This window comes from Lactuca serriola, chromosome 6, assembly GCF_051521515.1.
Source record: "Lactuca serriola cultivar US96UC23 chromosome 6, Lser_US96UC23_V15, whole genome shotgun sequence".
Classification (NCBI taxonomy): Eukaryota; Viridiplantae; Streptophyta; class Magnoliopsida; order Asterales; family Asteraceae; genus Lactuca; species Lactuca serriola.
Genome location: NC_136413.1, coordinates 114,423,244 through 114,437,899, shown reverse-complemented (window position 1 = coordinate 114,437,899; position 14,656 = coordinate 114,423,244). Strand labels below are relative to the sequence as shown.

General features: G+C 38.4%; 1 long non-coding RNA gene across 5 annotated transcripts; it reads right to left on the bottom strand.

Moving 5' to 3' along the window:
- Window positions 1-3,088: 3,088 nt before the first annotated feature.
- On the bottom strand, window positions 3,089-7,887 carry LOC145058365 (uncharacterized). 5 transcript variants are annotated; one of them, XR_013686356.1, is made up of 8 exons: window positions 7,443-7,887; window positions 7,163-7,273; window positions 6,506-6,608; window positions 6,337-6,402; window positions 6,213-6,259; window positions 6,061-6,108; window positions 5,583-5,711; window positions 3,090-4,059 (listed from the first exon to the last, which is right to left on the bottom strand). It is a non-coding gene; the product is annotated as an uncharacterized LOC145058365 (long non-coding RNA). The 5 variants fall into 5 exon arrangements; XR_013686354.1 differs by having other exon boundaries at window positions 3,089-4,059; window positions 6,337-6,608; XR_013686357.1 differs by having other exon boundaries at window positions 3,089-4,059; window positions 6,337-6,608; window positions 7,608-7,887.
- Window positions 7,888-14,656: the final 6,769 nt, after the last annotated feature.

Below are 14,656 nucleotides of genomic sequence, written 5' to 3'. Positions count from 1 at the left end.
AGAGTTATTCATGCAACACATGGTTATTTCCTACTACCGATCTATTGCCTTTTTATGCCTATGATTTATATTAATGTATTCTAGTTTATAAGGAATTGGTTTTTTCATGTAGGATAAATTGAGTAGCAGCAAGAAATAAAAGCTATGAAGGAATGGGAGAGATATTGGGTTTATGCATCATTGTGCTTATCATTTTTGCTGCTTTTTGGTTCATTTGGTTTCTATTTTATTGACAAACAAGATGGGTTGTAGGGTAAGTAACAAAGACGTCGGATAAAGGTGGTGGTGGCCGTTGCAGCGGTGACAAAGGTTGAATAAGTGGTGGTTGTAATGGAGTATGAGGAAGTGGTGGCTTTGGTAATCGTTTCTATCATCTGGCCTTTATCTTAAATTTCACACCCCCAAACCAGAATGGCGACAACGTTTGGGGGTGGATGAATTTCATGTACTGTAACACCCCGAATTCAAAAGGTCAAGAAAGGAAAGAAAAACCCCAAGTCAAGAGGTCTATTCGTCGAGTCTAGCGAGGAACGCGACGAGTGGGAGCGAGTTCCGTGTCGCGGATTAAGTGGCCGACTCGACGAGTCTAGTCTGGGTTGGGAAACCCTAATTTCGGGACTTGGTACCCTATTTAAGCATCTCATTCTCATTCTATCAGCCTCATTTGTAGCCTCCATTGTCCAGAGCCTAACCCACGAAACCCTAGTGCTCTCTTTGAGTGTGTGAGTCATTATTGAAGGATTTAGAGTGTTCTTGGAGACTAGAGGAAGGAGAAGGAGGTTAGAGGTTCAAGGAGAAGGTGGTAGATCCAAGAAGTTTGTGTCATCTTCATCATTTTCTAGTAATCAAGTTTCTACCTTGCCTTGTGGTTTCATAGATCTCTTCTTTGTCACTTTTGGGGGTTTTTGGTCCAAGAACCCTAACATGAGAGGAATGGACGTCCCAAGGGCTTGTGTTTTCAGATATAGCACCATTAAGGGCTGTTATGGCATAAAGGTGCAAGCTTTATGCCATTAGAACTCCCCATGCAAGGTTTGAGAGGTTGTTATGGCCTTTTGTGCAAAAAGGGCCATGCATGGATGTAAAGGCAGAGGCTTTGCGTGTTATTTCGACCCTAGAAGGTTAGATCTAGGTCTTGGATACCTTATGCTCGACTGAGATCGTCTGAATAGAATTGGACATAGAGTGACTCGGCGAGTCAGGCCATTTTCTTGCCCCAAAACCCTTCTGTTATAGGGTATGAGTTGAGTTGGTAAGGGACTCAGCCAGTCTGGGTCCATAGTGGACATGAAGATGATCGTACTCGACGAGTTCAAGGAGGAACTCGACGAGTTTAAGGCAATCTCCTTAATTTATGAAGGTGGACTCGGCGAGTTCAAAGAGGAACTTAACAAGTCAGATGAAGGAGGGTCCCGATGTGTTGAAGGTGCACTCGACGAGTTCACGGAGAATTCGACGAGTAGGATCGAAGTCCAGAGTTTTGTGTGGACTGTAGGACTTGACAAGTTGGTGGATCAACTCGGCGAGTTGGGTCAACTCGGAGCGATGACTTTGACCTGGTTTGAATTTTGTGGGTATTGTGGTCTAAGTGTTATTTTGGGTATCGATAGTTCGGGGAGCCGAAGGATCAGTAGTTCAGGAGTTGCCAGATAGCAGTCAGACGTGTTCAGCTAGTCTTCAGCAGTGCAAGGTGAGTCTCCTCACTATGTGAATGGGTCTACGGCCACAATGCCGGCCCATGTAGTTTATGAATAAGAAGACCCGAAGGTTAGCCCTAGGCACTGTATGCTTGTATGTTATTCCGGACCAAGGTCAGATGCCGGGTGGGAGCTCGAGGAATGTTTGCATGATAGTTTATACTTGTTGTCTTTGTGATACTTGTATGTGCCTAGTAGGGAGGTGAGTGTGGGCGAGGTCCCGTATCTCATCATTAGTAGAGTATGTACGGGGTTTCGTATCTCATTAGTAGCAGAGCAGAGGCGAGGCCCGAGGTATGAGAGAGGTGAGTGTGGGAGGGAGCCCGTATCTCACTGTCAGCAGGAGCATGGACGGGGTTCCATGACTCACCAGTAGCAGGACAGGGGTAAGGCCCAAGATAGGTGAGGCCTTAGTACCGGACTACAGTAGAGTAGGAATAGCTTACGTGTTATGTGCTATCATTATGTGTTGTATATGTTTAGCGGGCGGGGCCCGGAGACAGGCGGGGCCTAAGAAAGACAGCTCTGTATACCGAGTTGGGCTCGATGCCAGGCGGGGCCTGATGTCGGGCGGGGCCCAATGCCGGAGCGAGTCTGATGCCGGGCAAGTCCCGATGCAGTGGGAAGGGGCCCAATATGTGGTTATGTATGTGGTATGTGGTAGGTTTGAGAACTCACTAAGCTTCGTGCTTACGGTTTTCAGTTTTCGTTTCAGGTACTTCTGGTAGCGGAGGAAGGAGCTCGGGGTGATCACATGACACACACCATTGTTGTTTAGCATGGGATGTTTTACTCTGATAAAAAGAATATGTTTTGATATAACAGTCTTGTTTATATATGAAATGGTTGGTTATGATGGATTTCACTAATGATTTAAAAATGAAATTTTTTGACCGTAATTTTTGGGATGCTACATGTACAGTATCATAACAATTGAATAGTAGCGATCAAAGCATTACAACCATTGTATTGAATATTTAATAAGGTTACATTGTACTAAAAAACATTGTATACTTGATATCAAGTGCATATGACAAAAATAAATAACGTGATGCGACGACGACCCATCCACCAAAACTCTTGTGATTACCTGTTTATTGGTTTCCTGAGAATACAAGTAATTTTGAAAAGTGTCAACAATTAAGTTGGTGAGTTCATAAGCATTTTGTATGAGAAGGATTTTTAACTGTTTCGTGTAAAATGAAAGTGTATACTTCCAGAATATCAAATATTTTCTTTAAAAATGACTTGTAAGTCTTAAACCCAAGACTAAAAATGTAAGTAATGTTGTACTGGAAAATAGTGTTATGAAGTTTTATCTTCATATTGTAAGGTCCTAAACACGGATCATTACCAATGATCAAGCAATCACACAATCAAATAGAATAAGAAACAAAGTAGAAACAGAAATGAAACAAGTTGCACACGCTTATATTGCATAAAAACGTCTGGTACAACTTGCTCTCTATGACCGTGAACTATTGTGGCATCAACAACCATTAATGACCTACATAACCCCTATATATAGTGGACTTGGGTAGGCACTTGGTTTACGACCGTAAACAGGCTTACGACCGTAAACTCACTACTTGGCCGTAAACTACCAAACAACCTACCAAAACTGCATAAAGACTCAAAAGAACTTATTACAATGAAAGCCTAGACCAAACCATTAACTAGACCCTTCAATATCCCCCTTGGTTTGGTGCTAGCTTGAGCTCAGTCTTTGTCGACCACTAGCACATCTGACTTCCCCATCGCTCCATTCCACATCAGTTTGTCAATGATCTCCACAACCATAGCTGTAAACTCTTTGGCAGCTGGCTCAAAGATGACTTCTACAACTTTAATCTGATAATGGCTCAGCTGATGTATATCCCACTTTCCAAACTAAAGCAGGTCCCGTTTTTCGTACAAGCGGATGCATCCATTCTTAAGCTTGATGACAGCAGACGTTGTGGTTTCATCAAACACCCAGTACTCTATGGTTCACAAAGATCCATCTGGATGATCCTGAAGAATAGGAATCTGCTTCACTTGATTAGTAGCTGGCCACATCACAGCTCGAAGAGGTTGATTGGTTTTAGGATCAATTACACTTGGGTATATCTTAATGATTGACTCTGCAGTCTTCATGGAAGGAAAACCCTTGCATACTTGATCTTCCAAGAAATGCTTGAACTGTGTAGCCTAGGGATTTTGAGAGACATTGGCAAAAGGGGCATGTGACAGCTTTGAAAGATCAACCCTAGTCCAGGAGTTGAAATCATGAGTATCCTTATATAGTTCAGTTTTACCACTCTTCCGCTTCACGATCCACATGTCCAGAGTGTCGTGAAATCCCCATGAAACGATCCCTGACCTATAACCATATATATATATATATATATATATATATATATATACTAGTGAATTCAAAAGGACCGTGCTGAGCACGGCCCACAAAGGGTAGTTTTGGAAATTTAAAAATGATACACTATATATGGTCTTAAAAGCTTTCAGATGAGTTAAAATTATGTTGATTAAAGGAATGAAAGTAGCATGCTATAATGCACAAGTAGTGAAAAAAAAGACAAACAAATACTATTCGATATCATCATCTTTAATCTAACCAGACCTGTGAAGGAAGCTACAGCAGTGGAATTATGGAAGAGTAACTCGAACTATAATTCTGCCATAATCAAACCAAGAACTCTTTTTACCTCCAGAAGTTCCAGGTTCAGGTAAATAACAAAAGTAAGTTACCATTATTGCATCTAACCCAATAATAGACCACGAAAATAAACACTTGCAACCAGTTGAACAGATAAATAAGATGGAAGCAAGTATAAAACGACAAAACACCAGTTGGATAGCTTGTACAATCACACATGAAAGGAAGCCATATTGATGACACTACAAAAGAAAATATTTAAAAAATGCATTGATTCTCTTCTTTTTTACTCATTCATGAATATATGACCCAGTAGCTAGCTTTTTCTTCAAACCAAATGCATAGTAGAATTTCTCTCCTACATTCACTTACCACGCAGTCACCTCTTAACATTTTGTTTTTATTTCACGTTCCAAGACTAAAATTTCAAATAAAACATTAAGTCACATGCTGAAGCATAAATCATATATTTTTAGAATTAATATTTAAAAACATATGTTCATTCATGTATTCGACTAAATAGAGCTCCATTGGTTATCCAAGAAAAGAAGGTGAATATGAAAATCGGTAAAAAAGTATAATCAAACAAATTGAAGGATGAGCTTCCATGATTGTGTCATTTATAAGTAATGAAATGCACTTTTTTACTATCAATAACAGGGATATATTTAAATTTATTTATCCATATCTTGTTGAAGCTAGAATCAGTGGAGGAGTAAGCTATATGAACGCCATGACTATTAATGATCATCATACACTCTGATGTCCATTGGCTCATCAAAGCATAGCAAACATCCAGTTGAAGCCTACTATAAAAAAATATATTTTCAAGATTTCTAGTTCATAAGTCAATAGCAATGAGAATCTACAAATGATAAACTTTTTTATACCAAATTCCTAGCCTTGTTACTTGTTTTTCAATACTAAGCTTATCAAGTGAACTATAACTTTTTACAGCCTTAGGTATAATGACTTGGTATGAAAAAAAAGGTGAAGTATATGCTTTAATTGGCTATAATTTAAAATAAAAAAAAAGATTAAGAATGCAATGATATAATGAAAAGAAATGAAAGCAACTGGTTATTCAGTTATTCCTTGTGATTAAAGCATTGTAGAAGGAAGTTTGAAAGTAAATGCGTTATTGTAATTGAAAGAAATGAAAGTAAGCTGCTATTTGAATGATGTAAATGACAGTATATTGCTATTTCTTGTGATTAGCCATTTACTATTACCTCTTCTTTACTAAAACCATCTTGCTCATTTCCAATTGGTGTTCATTGATAGCATTGGTATGGGACCAGGTGGTGGAAGGTTCATTTGAGCCCATTCCCAGTAGAATCAGCTTGCTGCCCCCATGAACACTACATTACATACATAATTAAAAAAATTAAAAAATTAAAAAATTAAAAAAAAAACTATTTTTATGGAAAACTTAAATGGAATTTACTAAAATGAAATTTACTATTTTTTTTGGTTGAAATCTAACTTGTTCCCGATCCAATTAAGTTCCATGTTAATTTGATCATGATAAATTGAAATTTCAAATCAATAATGTCCAACGATGATTCTTCTTAGTTGTAATTTGGAGAAAAAGTGTCAAAAAATTCAAAATTTAAAGTTAATAAAAAAGAAGAGACTGATAGACTAATGGATGAATTTTTTTTAAGGAAACCTAAACAAAAAAACTAAAAACAAGAGGAAAAAAGATACATCTTTCATGACCAGCTTTGTCGTAAATCATAGCCTTGATGAGCATTGCTATCAAACAGTCAAAACAAAATGAAGGAGATTTGTTAAAGGATTTTAGTTGACCATTTATCAATCAAAAATACAAAAAATCCAGAAAATAAAAACCATATTACCTAATCACAAATCGAAAACCTTTAATCAAATTCTTTGTAACATCAACCTGTGAAAAAATGTAAGTTGTCTTCAATTAGTTTAGAAAACCCTTCAATCTCTTCTACTTTTAAAAAATAAACTCACCTTCAACTAATCCATGTTGGAGAAGAAAAAAGTAGGATGCAGAATCAACCTCACCTTCAATCGAATCTGTTAGGGTTGCCAATCCAAAAGAAGACCATTAAACATTACCCACCTTCTCCACTGAAAGAATGAAGGATGTGAGACTTAATTAGTGTTCTAGTAGCTTTACATGTCAAGTGCGGCCTGCTCCAATCTTCCACTATAAAGATGATGCGTAATACCCATATAATTGATTGTCACCAACAACCCATGAGTTGACTCTGCTGCAAAACCTATCAAACAAAAACTCAACCTCAGCAACAAATGATACTTTGAAAACTAATTTGATGAAAACCCATAAAGTGTTCTGCAATGAACAAATTAGAAAGAAATCAACAGAGAAGGGTAGTAGGTAGGAAGTGTTGAGCTGGGGGGAAGGTTTAAACCCAACGCCTCTCCGGTCTCCACCATGTGGATGTATCTCAATTCAAGAGTTGAAATTAGATTCATTGTCATCAGGTTGAGGTCTTAACATACTTGTTAGAATATCCTGTTTCCTCATGTTTAAGTTCCGCCTAGTGATGAATACTTTGAAAACGTGATTGCTAACATGATTTGTACATCTTACAACAACAATTTCCTCATGATAACTTCTTCATGTAAAACGTATTCAAAATGGTGTAGAGAATAGAAGAACTAACATCGATAGATTAAAAAACTTTCAAAAGAGAGAGCTCATAATAGGAAGAAATGAAATTAGGGTTCAAGCCCTATACCTCGATTCCAGATTAACATTTATTTACACAAACAAAATATAATAGAGTTTTAATTTGGAGTTCAAATTTACCTTTTTAGTAACATATGAGGCAGTATCCCCCTTTTGCTTTCAACCCATGAAGAAAGAATGAAGAAAGGACAGATCCTTGAGGAGTAAGGAAACGATTAAATTGAAGCTCATCTGCAGACAAAACGAAAAACTAATCAAAATATATGAAGATGTTTGGAGCGGTGAGCAATCAAAGGAAGTGGCTGTAATTTCAAGAAAATAGAAAAATACGCATAAACCTTATCAAAATATACCTACCGAGTAACCCTAAAAAATAACAACAAACATGTGAAATTATAACCTTAAATACAGAACAACCATGGAGTCGGCATGAAGAGAAAGTCAAGAGGCTGGGTCGACCACAATGAAGGGGAAGTGGTGTTTAATGGGAATCCAAGAGTGCCAAGAAGAATCTACTACGCAAATGAACTGCACTCCTTTAATACTGAAGTTAGGTCGGTATTACCTTATTTTGAGAGAGTCATTGCAAAGAAGGAGAGGTGTCAATTAAAGGGGTCCAACAGTGGCAAGCAACATCGGAAGAAACACCACCACCAAGTCTTCTTCCTCATGGTGATGTCAGGCTGACCGGAAGCAAGCACCAAGGCATCATTCATTAGCAGCCAAACGACGCCGTTTCTTCAATCCCAGTGTGTCGTCAATGCTATTTTGGGCGGAAATGAGTTTAAGCACACAAAGAGACAGCTTAGCTACACGTGACGGAGGCATGAGAGCGGTCGGTGGGGAACTTCTCATAGACGTGGACTCGTTAATATTTCAGAAAAGGGTTTCACATATATATATATATATATATATATATATATATATATATATATATATATATATATATATCTGTAAAATGATTCTTTTCAAGATATGTGAAGGTGATACTAGGCTGATCCACAAGTGCATTCTGATCTAAGCTCTTTTTAAACAAGTATTGACCTTTTTCAGCTACCTTAGCCAATTTGGCACGTTTCAGAGCTACTATGTGTGGAGCTTGAACTGGTTCCTCCTCAAATCGATTCACAACTCGAGGAGTTTGAGCAGATTTTACAATGGGATGAGCCTGGATATGCAGATTAATCCTTGACTCATCAGCAGATGTTTTGAACTTGTCACCAAGTTCCTCTTCTAACTTCTTCTTCAAATCAAAGTAACTTGAAGTGAGAAGATTAAAGTGCTTTTGTAGGTCAGAAATCTACTGGGTATTCAAAGCTTTATCCTCTTGAAGGTCAGAAACTTGAATCTTCAGATTTACATTCTCGCTCAAAAGATCATTAACTTGAATACTGAGCTCTATATTCTTCTGATCAAGCACATTTACTCTCTTTTGAAGCTCATCAATGACTGAAGCATCTTCTCCTGAATGACCTTCTCTAAACGAAATTCCTTTAGCTCTAGAAGAAGGTATTGAAGTTTGTTCCTGGGCTAGATGCATGGCTAGCCGTACAGAGGCATCATCAAGATCTACCCTAGGATAAGAAAATCCTGCTTAAGCAGAGGAACCACCAACCTCAAAGGTGGTGCTAGGACCTCCATTAAAAGGTTCTATTGAGACGATGGCAGGGGTAGTTGTTGGTGTAGTTGGCAGGCCTTGGAATAAGTCAGAATCCAAAAGCCCATGTCTAGGATCATGTATTCTTCTCTTCGACGGAGGTTGTAAGGTCTGGATTGTTGCATCATCACTTTGAAGTGGTTCAGTTGTAGGTGAAACAACATCAAGGGGAGGAATCCCTGACACTTTCACCATTGGAGTTGTCGTATCAACCACTTGATCGGTAGTAACAGGTGTTGACTCAAGAACGTCATCATAGTCCCTTATCTCCGTTGCTGGATGAGCAACATCATTGATATTGTCAAGTAGTGTGTCGAGATTGACATTTGACAAAAAGTCTTCGTTACTTCCAAAGTTATTCGGACTCTCATCTTTATCAAAGCCTGTAATATCAAGGTCTTCATACTGATCAGTCTCAGTCGCATTCTTAGAAGACCCTTCATTGTAGTCACTTTCGACTTGGACTGATTGCAGGTCATGCTCTTCAGCTACAGAAACATTGGGAGCAACTTTCTCTTATCCTTCCTTGTCTGACACAGTGATCACATCTCCTTCCGATATCACCTTTTCTGATGAAGTAGGCTCAGAGGATATTTTGTCAGAGGATCCATGAGACTTGGATGCCTCATTTGGCTCAGTAAATCTTTCGAATTTTACGAGCGGATATAGTCCTTGAAAGACGACTTTTCCCTTGCGATTTTGCTTGATGAGCCCAACAGTGTGAGGGCCTAAGGACTTCATATCCAGTGTATCTCCCTCCTTGACCATATCAGGAAATTGTCTGTTGATGAATAGCTGAATGAACCTGGGATACATCAAGAAGGTATCCCGTGTGATAGCATTGATGTTGATCACAACCTAGTCCATGATAAACCTTGAAAAGTTGAAGCCAATCCCTGTAGCAAGAGAAACAATAGCTCCAGTGTTTCTCAAAGATATTTCATCCGCACCAGACCTCATGCCGGAGATGCAGCTCACGAACACATGAGCTAGGAATCTCCAATAAGGTGGCAGAAGCTTCTTCACTATAGGAGGAGAGTCGTCTTCGTACCTTATCTTCTTCAAAATCTTCTGAGCGTCTTCAATTCCGATCTCAGTGGGAAAACTAGGTAAGTCATTGATCAGCAACGTTTCTCTAATGAAATGATCAGTGATCACAACCTTGCATCCCTTAAGGATTGCATCCATAATTACTGCTCCATCGTCATCTCGTTTCATCTTGGCAGTCTGCCAGAACTTCCTTATGATGTTCTGATAAACCACAATGTTCATGGTGATAGTGGAGGCCAGGCAGCATTCTCTTAGACCATGAATCATCGACCTGAATTCTCCATGAGCAACTGGAGGATCTGCTAGTACAATCGCCAAGTTATGCATGTTAGTGAACTTTAAGCTTGCCATTTGATATGCACTAAAACATACCAAGTAAGAAAAGAAAGATATTTGAGCAAATAATATTTCAATTGATTTAAATTTAGCCCAAAAATTAATTATTTTGTCCAAAATTTGAGTTCAAGGTCAACCGGGAGTTTACGGTAAACATGGAGCTTACGATCGTAAACCCATGGCCGTAAGCTCAGGGCCGCAAATAGTGTTTACGGTCGTAAGCTCCTTGGCAGTAAGCTTGGGCCATAAGCTCCGATAGACCCATTTTCATCGATTTTAGGTTCAAAACTCAACGATTTCGTGAAGCAAATACATATTCATGGTCAGAATCTTACTACCTTTGAGATGATCAGAGCAATTTCACAGAAAAAACGAATTTTTTTTGAAGATGAGAGAGAAAGGGAGAGAATTTGCGGCTGGAAGCTGAAAAGTGAGAGGGTTTCCGACTGTAAACTCTCTTATATACCCTTGACTATTTTACCTGCTGTCCACACAGTGTAAGACACAGTCCAATATTTCAAATAATTTTCAAAACTAAAACTTTTGAGGTTTTAAAAAATTATAATAAAATAAAAATAAAAATAAAATAAAAATTTCTAAAGTTTAAAAAAAAATAAAAAAATTTGACAACTTTTAAAAATATAATAATAATAATAAAAATTAAAATTAACACAGACAAAAAATAAAATTAACGATAAAATAAAATAAAGCAAAATAAAATTAAAATAAAATAATTTCCAAAATTAAAATTTTTTTAATATTTTGATAATTACAAAATAAAATAAAATTGAAATGAAACAAAAATAAAAATAAAATAAACTAAACTTATCTAAACAAACACTGAATATAATTTGTGACTTAGGGATCAAAGTTGTTAGACAACCTTGGTCCACTTGTCGGTACCTCTATCTTCATGTCTATGTCTGGTCGATCGCCGGTATTATGATCCACTTAAACACGAAAAATTGTGATACAATTTTGGACAAGCTAATAAAGACAAGACATTTTGACTCTATATACTTAGATAAAATTTCTAAGGACCATTTATCTAACGACAACCAAGGATATTGTTGTCCACCTAAATTGAGCAGTGAGATGTACAGACAATCTGTAAGTGTTCAATTTTAATTGTACTAGAACATGTTTCCTACTTCCTGATATGCTCTAGTAATCAAGGACTTCCAGAAGACTCCTGACATCGGGTGAGCAGACAATTATTGAGAGAGAAGATAGATTTAGAATGCATATGCTATACACCCAGGTCAGATCTCTTCCAATCACGCAGAGGGTGAAACATATGACTAACTGAAGTTTTTAGAGAGATTGAGAAAAAGAATGGTGCATATACTATGTACCAGGTCAGAATGTAAGTCATGCGGAGGAGACAGGCTAACAGATAGAAAGAATTGCATAGAGAGAAGATGCAGAGAGATAGAGTTGCATATGTTACAGTCCAGGTCGGATCTCTCGATCACACAGAGGGTGCAACATATGAATAATAGACAGAAAGAAAGAAAATAACCTTCTACATACCTAATTTATCAGAATTCCCCAGTCACCCCATCAATATCGGAATTAAGGACAGAATCCGCACATCGAGAAAAAGTTAATCCACAGTTCTAGATACAAGTTCTTTTAATGTGACCAGTAGATTCCCATGTATATCTCCCTGCTCAACCTATCCGAGCATCGTATTGTCAGGCTAAACGGATCTAACTAGTTCAAGATTCGTCAAGTCCTTGCATTTCTTAAGTTCAATTCTTCTTAGTCAAGTCCATTTAGAATCTTTCATGCCTACCAGCGCATCGAACACAGAGCGTAGACAATTTAATTTTGGTACGTTACGCAGATTCAGATTGCCTGTTATCACTTGATAATATCACTTCCCAACACATCACCTACAAGCAAACCTATCAGCAACATATTTTTGATTTTTCTGATTTTTTAATGTTTTTGGATTTTTGAAAATTTTCAATTTTTTTGTTTGGTTTTTGTTTATTTCTCCCCCTAAATTTGTGCATGGGTGAGAATGAAATCACTAAAATGCGCAAATTTAAACTAATCTAACCAAAAATGAAATAGAATATAAGAATTAAGAAAATAAAAATAAAAATAACTTAAAATAAGAAAAAATAAAACACAAAATTAATCCTCAAAACGAATCATTTTAAAAAATCCCACAAGCACATCGAATCGAGCTTTGTTAAAAGGCTTGGTGAACAGATCCGCCACATTATTAATACTGGGGACTGTTCTAGCCGAATGAGTGAACGTTCATAACAATCTCTAATAAAGTGAATTTTGATATCAATGTGCTAGGTTTTGGAATGTTGGATAGGATTTTTAGGAATTTGAATCGCAACCTCATTATCACAGTAGATGGGGGTTTCTAGATAATTCAAACCCTAGTCCAACTGTTGATGTTGGATCCAGATAACTTGAGAGTAACACGCAGATGAAGCCACATATTCCACTTCTATTGTTGAGGTTGAGATGGTGTGTTGCTTCTTGCACTGCTACGACACCAGCCGATCACCAGGATATTGACACCCTCCTGAAGTAGATTTCATGTCAAGCTCACAGCCTCCAGAATTATTGTCAGCAAAAGCATATAAATCAAATTCGGAATTTTTCAGATACCAAAGACCCAATTTTGGGCTGCCTTTGATATACCTGAAAATTCTTTTGACAACAATAAGATGTGAAAATTTAGGATTAGACTGATAACGTGCGCATTGACAAACTGCAAACATGATGTCTGGATGGCTTGCAGTAAGATACATCAACGATCCGATCATCGATCTGTAGAGTGTCTGATCTACGGATTCGCCATTAGTATCTGGAGTTAGCAGAGGTCTTTCGACCATTGGCATCGATGCAGGTTTAGCGTCTTGAAACCCGAACTTCTCAAGAATATCCTCCACATTCTTGGCTTGATGTAGCAGGATCCCAGTTGAATTTTGTTTGACCTGAAGCCCCAGAAACATGGTCATTTCTCCCAACGAACTCATCTCGAACCGCTTTTTCATAACGCCTTCAAACTCCTTGCATAGCTACGAACTGGTAGACCCGAAGATAATATCGTCAACATAGATTTGAACCAAAATCTGATCATTACCAACATGCTTGATAAACAAAGTATGATCAATAGTGCCACGAGAGTATCCATGCTCGAGCAAATGCTTTGTAAGGGTCGCATACCACGCTCGAGGAGCTTGATGTAACCCATAAAATGCCTTGTCCAACTTGTAGACATGATTAGGAAACTTTGAGTCAACGAACCCAGGGGGCTGTTCAACGTAGATTTCTTCCTTCACCTTGCCATACAAGAAGGATGTCTTGACGTCCATTTGATAAACCGTGAAGTTCATGTAGGAGGCATATGCAAGGAGGATACAAATAGCCTCCAAGTGAGCCACTGGAGCATAAACCTCAGTATAATCAATACCCTCGACTTGTCGAAACCCGCGGACCACCAATCTAGCTTTATTTCGCACTATAACCCCTGAATCATCCAGCTTGTTTCGATAGACCCAGCGTGTGTCAAGAGACTTTTTGCCCTTTGGTAACTCAACTAATTTCCAAGCCCTGAGCTTTTCAAACTGATTCAACTCTTCATGCATAACATCTACCCAGCTGGGCTCATTCAGAGCCATTTCAACATTCTTGGGTTCTATTTGAGAGATAAAGAAAGAATAGAGACATGTATTGACATCTCCACTCTGACTTCTGGTTTTAACTCCTTCACCCAGCTGACCAATGATGTTCTCGATCAGATGATCGCGTTGAATTCTTGAGGGTATCTCTTGGCTGATATCATTGGGTGAAACGGGGAGAGTGTGGATGTTGAAAACTCCATCATTTGCTGATTGTTCAACATTAGATGAATCTGCTACAAACTCATTATCAATTTCTTCAGGAAAGAGTAGTTCCATAAACGTTAAAGTGACAGTGGAAGTATCTCTAGACATGAACTCTCTTTCAATAGGGGTAAGAGGTGTAGCATCAGCATCAGGGGTATCACTTTGAGTTGAAGATTTTGGACTATCAAGTGGAACAGATGGCTCCCCCTCAGGCGCAGCAGATGACTCCCCCTCAGATGGTGAAGAGGATACCGTTGGAGGTCTGTACACAACTTCTCCGTCTTCTTCTTCAGACACAATCTTTAAACCAGAGGAAGACCCAGATGAACTATCCGAAGACACATTTATAGACTTGAAAAGCGATGTGTAATCAAATAACCAATCCGGACCCACTCGAGCATCCGTTTCATTCTCCTCCAACCAGCGCACATCATATGATTCGAAAATCTGTTTCGTCTTCTTATTGTAGACCCTATATGCAGTGCATGCAGCATACCCTACGAAGTAACAATCATCGGCTTTGGCATTAAACTTTGGGTTGGACTCTAGGTGAAGAAGGGTGCAAGGGCAGCCAAATATACGAAAATGACTGACTGATTGCTTGTGACCATATAGAATCTCATACGGTGTCTTCATCTGAGCATTGTTGATCAACACACGATTCTGAACGTAGCAAGCAATGTTAATCGCCTCAGCCCAAAAGAAAAC